The following is a 9,865-nucleotide window of genomic DNA, read 5'->3' as shown; positions in this document are numbered from 1 at the left end:
CAGGAGGCTCAGGCTTAGCAGATGGAAGTGTGTTGGGATGTGGTCGGGTAGACAGACTCCTTAAGCAGGGGTTCTGTGGCCCGAGAACTGCTTGTTTCTCGCTACTCATCCCCAAATGGGAAAAGGAAGGAAACTCCTGCCTGTGTTTCCTGTGCCCCGTCTCCAAGCATGGACCCTGCTGGAGGTGGACAGGGGATTTCCCGTCCACATCCAGGAGGGTGGGGCGGGCTCTGGGGGGTTTTCAGGAGCAGGGCAGTGGGCAGCAGGTCCGCAGGTCATGCCGCAGGCTGGCCCTCCCCATGCATGCTGACGTGGCACACATTGCTCCTTGATTATGGGGTCCATGTGTTGCTCTCCCTGGTTCTTTTGTGGCCCTGCCTCCCCCGGTTGCTAAAACACACGTGTGATCACAGAGTCAGTATGTGTGGCTACTCAGTGTGTCTCTGGACACAGACATGCCCAGCGAGGGACCGCCTGCCCTCCTGTGGCCATGCACATGCTGTGAACAGGCGTCCTTTTCTCAGTCTGCTTAATGGCATGCTTTTTGCCTTTTTTTTGCTTTTTGTTGTTTTGCTTTTGAAATAGCCCAGGCCTGGTGCTGATGTGCTGGCTGGTGCCCCCCAAGCCCATGAGATGTCTATAGAGAGAACACATGTGTTGGAGGAAGTTTTTTGTTTTTGTTTTTTGAGTTGGAGTCCCACTCTGTTGCCCAGGCTGGAGTGCAGTGGCACACTCATGGCCACACCAGTGTTGACCTGCTGGGCTTTAGCGATCCTTCCGTCTCAGCCTTCCAAATAGCTGGAACTACAGGCGCGCTACCACGCCCAGCTCATTTTTAAAATTTATTGTAGAGACGAAGTCTTGCCAAGTTGCCTGGGCTCGTCTCAAACCCACAGGCTCAGGCACTCCACTCACCTCTGCCTCCCAATGTGCTGGGATTATAGGCTGAGCCACCGAGCCCGGCCTGGCGGGAGTTGAGTGTTGATGAATGACAGCATGTGTTAAGTAAGTTGCCTTTAAATGGAAACACATGCAAAACAAGGTTGCATACGAACTGGTGGACAAAAATGTGGTGACCAGGAGCTCGTAGGAATCTAACCTGTGTTTCCACTGGGAGTGGTGGCCAGGTCATTCTGTGTTTGCGGTGACTCCATAGAACAGAGCTACCAGGAATGAGAGAATGGACTGTGTGTGTGTGTGTGTGTGTGTGTGTGTGTGTGTGTGTGTGTGTGTGTTCGTTCTAATTTCTAAAGTCAGGATTATTGGGGTGCTTGTTGCAGAAACCCACTGATGTGTAAAGTCTTATGAATTGATGGACTTGCCCAGTGTGTCCCCACCACAGCATCAGGACACTCTGTGCCCCACAGATTTCCCCCGGGCCCTCCCTAGCCTGCACCCTCCTACCCCATCACACCCATTTGGTGTGGCCAGGTTTCTGTTCCTACTGTTTTGCCTTGTCCATGTGTCACAAAAATGGAACCGCACAGTAGGTTGCTTCTGAGTCTGATTTCCTTCACTGAGTGTGACGCATTTGAGAATTATTCCTGTGTCAACAGTTCATTCCCTGATCTTGCCGAATAGTATTCCATCATATGGGGCTGCCACAGTTTATTCACCAGTTGACATTTTTGTTATGAGTAAAGCCACTATAAACATCTATGCTCACTTAAAAAAAAAATTAACGGGGTCTTGATACTTTGTCCAGGCTGGAGTGCAGTGGTGCAGTCATGGCTCACTACAACCTCAAACTTCTGTACTCAAGCAGACCTCCCTCCTTAGCCTCCCAGTAGCTGGGACTAAAGGCGTGAGCATCTGTGCTTGGCCTCTTTCTGTTTTTCTTTTCTTTTCGAGTTGGAGTCTCACTCTGTCACTCAGACTGGAGTGCAGTGGCCGCTCCCGGCCACCGCAGCCTCGACCTGCTGGGCTCTGGTGATCCTTCCGCCTCAGCCTTCCAAGTAGCTGGAACTACAGGCGTGCACTACCACGCCCAGCTCATTTTTGATTTATTGTAGAGATGAGGTCTCGCCAAGTTGCCCAGGTGGGTCTCGAACCCGCAGGCTCAAGCAATCCACTCACCTCAGCCTCCCAAAGGCGGGGGATTACAGGCTGAGCCACCGAGCCTGGCCGTCATTAACTTCTTGCTGGTGGAGGGTGTTGCCTCGATGTGGATGGTGCTGGCTGATCAAGTGGTGGTCGCTGAAGGCTGGGGTGGCTGTGGCATTTTCTGAAAATAAAACAATGAAGCTGCCCACAATGATTGACTCCCCTTTCATGAAAGATTTCTCTGTAGCACATGATGCTGTTTGATAGCGTTTTACTTGTAGTAGACCTTCCTTCCAAATTGGAGTCTATATCCTCTCAAGCCTGCCGCTGCTTAATCAGCTAAGTTTTTGGAATATTCTAAATCCTTCGTTGTCATTTCAGTTGTGTTCACAGCATCTTCACCAGGAGTAATTTCTACCTCAGGTAACCACTTTTTCTTGCTCTTCCCTAAGAAGCATCTCCTCATCTGTTCAGGTTTTCTCATGAGATTACAGCAGTTCCATCACATCTTGAGACTCTACTTCTGATTCTAGTTCTCTTGCTGTTTCCTCCATATCTGTAGTGATTTCCTCCATTGGAGTCTTGAACCCTCAAAGTCATCCATGAGGGTAGGAATCAACTTCTCCCAGTTCCTGCTGATGTTGCTATTTTGCCTCCTCCCATGATCATGAATGTTCTTAATAGCATCTAGAATGATGAATCCTCTTTTTTAATTTTTATTTTTTTGAGTTGGAGTCTTACTCTGTCACCCAGACTAGAGTACAGTGACACGCTCCTCATGGCCACTGCAGCCTCCATCTGGGCTCAGGTGATTCATCCGTCTCAGCCTTCCAAGTAGTTGGAACTACAGGTGTGTGCCACTGCGCCTGACTAATTTTTTGATTTATTGCAGAGATGAGGTCTCTCCAAGTTGCCAGGCTGCTCTGAAACCCGTGGGCTCAGGCAATCCTCTCACCTCAGCCTCTAGAAGGTTTTCAATGGACATTGCCCAGATCTATTAGAAGAATCACTGTCTATAGCAGCCATAGCCTTATGAAATGTGTCTCTATTAAATGTATTTCTTATTAAATGAATAAGACTTGAAAGTAGAAATTACTCCTTGGCCCGTGGACTGCAGAATGGATGTTGTGTTAGCAAGCATGGAAACAACATTTATGTCCTTCTGTGTCTTCATCAGAGTTCTTGGGTGACCAGGTGTATCGTCAATGAGCAGTAATATTTTGTAAGGAATCTCTCTTTCTGAGCAGAAGTTCTCAACAGTGGGCCCAAAATAGTCAATAAACTATGCTGCCAACAGATGTGCTATCAATCCAGGCTTTGCTATTCCATTTATAGAGCACAGGCAGGGTAGATTTAGCACAATTCTTAAGGGTCTAGGATTTTCTGAATGGTAAAGGGGCATTGGCTTCAACTTAAAAATCACCAGCTGCATAGACCCTAACAAGTCAGCTTATCCTTTGAAGCTTTGAAGCCAGGCATTGGCTGCTCTCTAGCATAAAGTCCTAGATGGCATCGTCTTACAAGAGAAGGCTGTTTACACAGAAAATCTATGTTGGCTGGGCATGGTGGTTCATGCCTATAATCCCAGCACTTTGGGAGGCCATGGTGGGAGGATCGTTTGAGACTGGGAGTTTGTGACCAGTCTGGGCAACATAGCAAGATCCTGTCTCTACAAAAACAACAGTGAGACCTCCAACTCAATGGAGGGAAAAAAAAAAAAGAAAAAGGAAAGAAAGAGAAAGAAAATCAGACTACAGTAAAAATAAGTTTCCAGGTAACTCATGTATTGGCCAAGCAAGAAAAGTGTTTATCAATGGTGAGGTAGTGGAATCATGTCTGATTGCAGCAGCCAAAGAAATGTGTCCAGAGGAAATAAACCTGTTTAAGATGATCAGCCTTGTGGAGAGAACTGTTGCTCCTCGGCTTGAGAATGTTGAGAGTAATGTCAAGAGTCAGAAAACAGCAGATGATTTTGATTAGTTTTCTTTGGCTCTCAGTGAGTTAAAAGATGCTACTGTCAACATATGCTACTGATACCGCTTGGCTGTTTATTTGGCACATCCAGTAGTGAGTTTGTGAGCCTCTGAATTGTGTGCATGGACCTGTATGGGCAAGAATATGTGCAAAGAAGGTGGAAAGATGCTAATTTGGTGCCACCTGAAGCAGAATCTACTAAGATGTATTATAAAAGATGGTGGTAAAGTGTGTGACACAGAAAAGGACTTGATTGGACACATTTATAAAACTTGTTGGAAATGTAAGATGCTTAAAGCCTATAGTTATTCATCCTATTACTTGTCAGTGTACTTTGTGAAAAATATCTGAGTTTGTCATGCCTTAATGAACCATCAGTGTCAATAGTAAACTTCATTTGATCTCATGGACTTAACTATCATCAGTTCTGTGAATTTTTTTCAGAAATGGAAGATGGATACATTGACTATTCCTACTGCACAGAAATTTGATGGCTTGGCAGTGGTTATGTTTTCTTGCTTTTTAAAAAAACTCAGGCCGGGCTCGGTGGCTCAGCCTGTAATCCCAGTACTTTGGGAGGCTGAGGCGAGTGGATTGCCTGAGCCTGCGGGTTTGAGACCAGCTCAGGCAGTTTGGTGAGACCTCGTCTCTACAATAAATCAAAAAATTATCTGGGCGTGGTAGCGCATGCCTATAGTTCCAGCTCCTTGGAAGGCTGAGGCAGAAGGACTGCTGAAGCCCAGTTGGTCGACGCTGGGGTGGCTGTGAGCATTCCACTACATTACAGCCTGGGCAACAGAGTGAGACTCCAACTTAAAAAAAAAAAAAATTAGCACTTTGGGAGGCAGAGGTGAGAGGACTGCCTGAGTCCAGGGATTCGAGACCAATCTGGGCAAGTTGGTGAGACCTCTTCTCTACAGTAAATAAAAAAAATTACCTGGGCATTGTGATGTGCACCTGTGGTTCCAGCTCTTGGAAGGCCGAGGTGGAAGGATCTCTTGAGTTTCAGCAGGTTGAGGCTGGGGTGGCTGTGAGCGAGCCACTGCACTCCAGCCTGGGTGACAGAGTGAGACTTTGACTCAAAAACGTAAATTTAAAAATTCAGTGCTGAAATTAAAAATTTTCAGAATGAGAACCACTGTTAGCCACCATTACCGTCACACTGGGTGACTTTGGAAGCTAATTTTTGCTATATACTTGATAACATTTTTTAATGAATGCATCCTAAAATTACAAGACAGAACAACATGTATTTGCAAAACTAACACTGTGGTAGAGTCAGTTTGGTAACAGCGAATGTTGTTTGATTTGCAAGCTTCTTTATATGGTATTCTTATTGTCAAAAGTGAAATGTGAGGCAAGGTCTCTGTTTCTGCTCAGGCTTGCTTTCTGGGCTCACACTGTGGTTCCAGCAGCAGGTTTTGGGTGTCGACACAAGTCAAAGGAAACCTCTTTATCTCAGAGTCCACATAACTGTGTGTGGTGGAGCTCTTGCCTGACCTTTGGTTGGAAGTGACAGATCTGCAAATGTCATCTAGCGTTGTGGGTTGGGGGTCCCCAAGACTACCCTCAGGCTCAGTAATTTGCTAGAAGGATTCAGCACTCAGCAGAGCAGTTACACTCAGGTTATTGTTCATCACAACAAAAGGATGCAGACCAAGAGCAGTGGCGCACATGGGGCTGGGTTCTGCACAGACTAGGTGTGGCCTCGGTGTGTCCTCCCTGGCAGAACCGTGGACAGCACCTGACCCTCTGAGCAGTGATGTGTGGTGACAGGCATGCTGTGTTTCAGGCCAGCGAAGCGCCCTGAGCCTTGGTGTCCTGGGTGTCTGTTGAGGTTGGTTGTGGAGGCCTGGCTGACCACCTGTGTGTCAGCCTTTCAGAGATCAGGCACACACCAGGGGGCCCATGAGGCATGCTTTCCATGTAGACTGCCACGTCCCGGGGCCCAGGTCAACAAAGGTGCTCTTAGGAAGGACACCCAGGGGCTTCAGGGTGACCATCTAAGAGCAGACCAAGGATCAGACCTTTCTTTGGGATGTGTAGAGTAGAGGTACCCCAGCCTGCTGGGTTTGCCCTTTCTGCACACATGTGAGAAGAGTCTGACCTAGTTCTGTGAATACCTTCTAAGCTCAACAAAGTTATCCACTGTGAGCTGATGTTAGCATCTGGCAGCACTTCTCTATGGACACACCTTTTAAAAGTGAAACAGGTCGAGCACAGTGGCTCACACCTGTAATCTTAGCACTTTGGGAGGCGGAGGCGGGAGGATCACTTGAACCCAGGAGTTCAAGACCAGCCTAAGCAACATAGACCTTGTCTCTACACACATATGCACATGTGTGCGTGCACACACACAAATCAGCCAGGCAAGGTGATGTGTGACTCCCCGCTACTTGGTAGACTGAGGTGGGAGGATCGCCTAAGTCCAGGAAGTCAAGGCTATGATAAGCTGTGATCATGCCACTGCACACCAGTCTGAGTGACAGAGTGAGACCATGACTCAAAAAATAAAGACACAACAAGACCGAGTGTGGTGACTGATGCCTGTAATCCTATCACTTAGGTAAGCTGAGGCAAGGAGGCACCTGAGGCCAGGGACTTGAGACCAACCTCGTCTCTACAAAAAACATATAATACCAAAAATGGGTGTATGTGTGGGTGTGTGTGTGTGTGCCAGTGCTACTGCCGTTTCTTATTTCACCTTTTCCATGGGCAAAACGCTTCTCTTTGAGGATTTCTTTCGTTCAGGGAAACAAAAAAAAAGTTGCTCAGGGCAAGATCAGGTGGATAGGGAGGATGGGGCCCGAGAGCCGTGCCAATTTGGGCCAAAAACTGCTGAACACTCAGCACCGTGTGGGCAGGTTGTTCATGTAAATCACCCATCGTGTAATGGGCAAACGAGTTTAAAAAATCTCAAAAAAAAAAAAAAAATCACCGAAGTCTCTCAAAACAATGCTAGCTGGGTTCCTAGAACACTTGCCTGGCAGGGGAAGCCTATACTACAAGAGGCCCACCCTCCAAAAGATAATTCCTGGGTTTTTGGGGGGGTCCTCCTTCACGTAAGGTTTGTTCAACTTCCAAAAATCAGTCAATATAGTTCGTCACAAGGGCGGGATGAAGAGAAACCAAACAACCATCTTGATAGATGTAAGAAAATAACCTTAAAAAACCCAGCACATATTCTGGCTAAAAACTAAGGAAACCAGGAACCCACAGGTATTTCCTCAGCTCGATAAAAGACATTTATGAAAACCTACAGCGAACATCACACTTAACAGTGATCAGGAACCTGGTGAGGACATCTGCTGTCCCCACTACTGGCCAGGTTCTAGTCAGTGCAGCGAGAAGAAAAAGATAATACCAATCAGAAGAGATGAAATAAAACTTTCTACATGCAGATGACATGACTACACAGAAATTCAATCTTCAAAAAAGCTGTTAAAACTAATGAGTGAGGGTTTAGTAAGCTCACAGGACACAAAACATCAATATATTAAAATCAGACACATTTCTTTTTTTTTTTTTTTTTTTGAGTTGGAGTCTCACTCTGTCACCCAGGCTGGAGGGCAGAGGCATGCTCATGGCCACCGCAGCCTCGACTTGCTGGACTCGGGCGATCCTTCCAAGTAGTCAGGACTACAAGCGTGGTCTACCACGCCCAGCTAATTTTTTGATTTATTGTAGAGACAAGGTCTCACCATGTTTCCCAGGCTGGTTTTGAACCTGCGGGCTCAGGCAATCCTCTCACCTCAGCCTCCCAAAGTGTTGGGATTATAGACTTGAGTCACTGCGCCCAGCCAAAATCAGTCACATTTCTATGTACTACTAACAAATACCCAGAGATTGAAATTTTAAAAGTACCATTTACAACAGCCCCAAGAAAAATCAAATACTTTAGTATAAATTTTGCAAAATACCTACAGACCTTAAAGATCAAAAGATCTGTGCAAAGTTCTATATGCTGAAAATGACATAGTATGCTTAGTTTCTTTTTCATTTATTTATTTTTTTGAGTGGGAGTCTTTGTCACCAAGGCTGGAGTGCAGTGGCACACTCGGCCACCGCAGCCTCAACCTGCTGGGCTCAGGTGATCCTTCCGCCTCAGCCTTCTAAGTAGCTGGAACTATAGGTGCGTGCCACCACTCTTGGCTAATTGTTGTAGAGATGAGGTCTCACCGAGCTACCTGGGCTAGTCTTGAACCCCTGTACTCAGGCAATCCCCTCGCCTCAACCTGTTCTTGAGTGAGCTTTGGTAGTTTATATCTTTCAAATAATGGTCTGTTTTCATCAGTTATTAGATTCGTTGGTGTAAGGCTGTTCATATGGTCCTAATCTTCCCCCTCCAACATCAGGAGCCTGCGTAGCGATGTCCCCTCTATCCTGATGTTAGTCACTTGTTCAGGATAATGGTTGTAACCACCCTCAAAGCCCCCCCCCGTGCATCAGGAGGCCCCATAATGACATCCCCTTTACCCTCTCTGTCCCAACATTGGTCACTTATTCATGATGGGGGTCCTTGTCCCTCATGTCAGGAGGCACCGTGGTGATGTCCCCTCTCCATCCTGATGTCAGTCACTTGCTCTTAATGATGATCCTTTTTTTTTTTTTTTTTTTTTGAGTTGGAGTCTCACTCCGTCGCCCAGACTGGAGTACAGTGGCCGCTCCTGGCCACCGCAGCCTCGACCTGCTGGGCTCCGGCGATCCTTCCGCCTCAACCTTCCAAGTAGCTGGAACTACAAGCTTGCGCTACCACGCCCGGCTCATTTTGATTTATTGTAGAGATGAGGTCTCACCAAATTGCCCAGGCGGGTCTCGAACCCGCGGGCTCAGGCAATCCACTCACCTTAGCCTCCCAAAGTGCTGGGATTACAGGCTGAGCCACCGAGCCCGGCTGATGATGATCCTTATCCCCTACCCTGTCAGGAGGTCTCCTAGCAACGTTCCCTCTGTCCTGATGTTGGTTACTTGTGGCTTCTTTTTTCTTTCTCGGTTGGACTGTAGATTTGTCCAGTAAGTAATCCTTTAGTAACCAGCTTTTGATTCCTATGATTTTTTCCCCCTGCTTATTTTTCTTCTCTCACCTTGGTTCTTGCTCATCTCCCTTCTGCTGTGTTGCCCTGCCTACCCGTATGTTAAAACATGGTCTGCACTTGGTACGACTCACTTCTAATAAGTGCACAGTCCTGTGAATCGTGGCAGATACCTGCAGTGGGAACATGTACCCCAGGTCCCCGCCCGTGTGGTCGCTCCTAGCCTCCTGCCCAGTGCCCCACAAGGGCTGGCAAGGATGGGGTGCTCACTACAAAGTTTCCTGAGGACGACTGCTCTGGAGGCCTGGCCTCCCTCCAGGGCTTGATCTTGCTGTCTGTGGAGGGAGAGGAGGCCAGAGAGCTTCATGGTCTTGTCACGAAGGGAAGTGCTGCTGCATTCGCCTGATCAGGATAATGGGTCTCGGGGCACTTTGGGAGCACACTTCTAGGCTCGTGTACCCGTTGTTGTCCTTGAGCTCTGACAGGTGGCCCTGTACTTCTTAAAGCAGCCTGCTGCAAAGCCCTGGCCTGCATTTGCGTAGTCGCTGCTGCTGTTTTGGAGGGAGAGGTGGGATCCTGTGGGCATGTACCTGGGGCCGGGGCAGTGGTGCCTCATGGTTTGGGCCGCATCTAGCTGGCAGCCACATGGGAAGGTGTCCTGGGGCTCCCAGTGGAGCCTGGGCAGCTCTGGGGCTCGGCGTTGTTGGGAAGCTGCTGCTGGGTCCCCAAGGCCTCCCCCAGAGGGTCCAGGCTCCAGGGGAGCCAGCTCAAGATACGGTGGGGGCTGTGGTCCCACACAGCCCTTCCTGCTATCT

This window comes from Carlito syrichta, unplaced genomic scaffold (assembly GCF_000164805.1).
Source record: "Carlito syrichta isolate Samal-C Ts95f unplaced genomic scaffold, Tarsius_syrichta-2.0.1 Scaffold147818, whole genome shotgun sequence".
Taxonomy (NCBI): domain Eukaryota; kingdom Metazoa; phylum Chordata; class Mammalia; order Primates; family Tarsiidae; genus Carlito; species Carlito syrichta.
Note: the sequence above shows the minus strand (reverse complement) of the source record.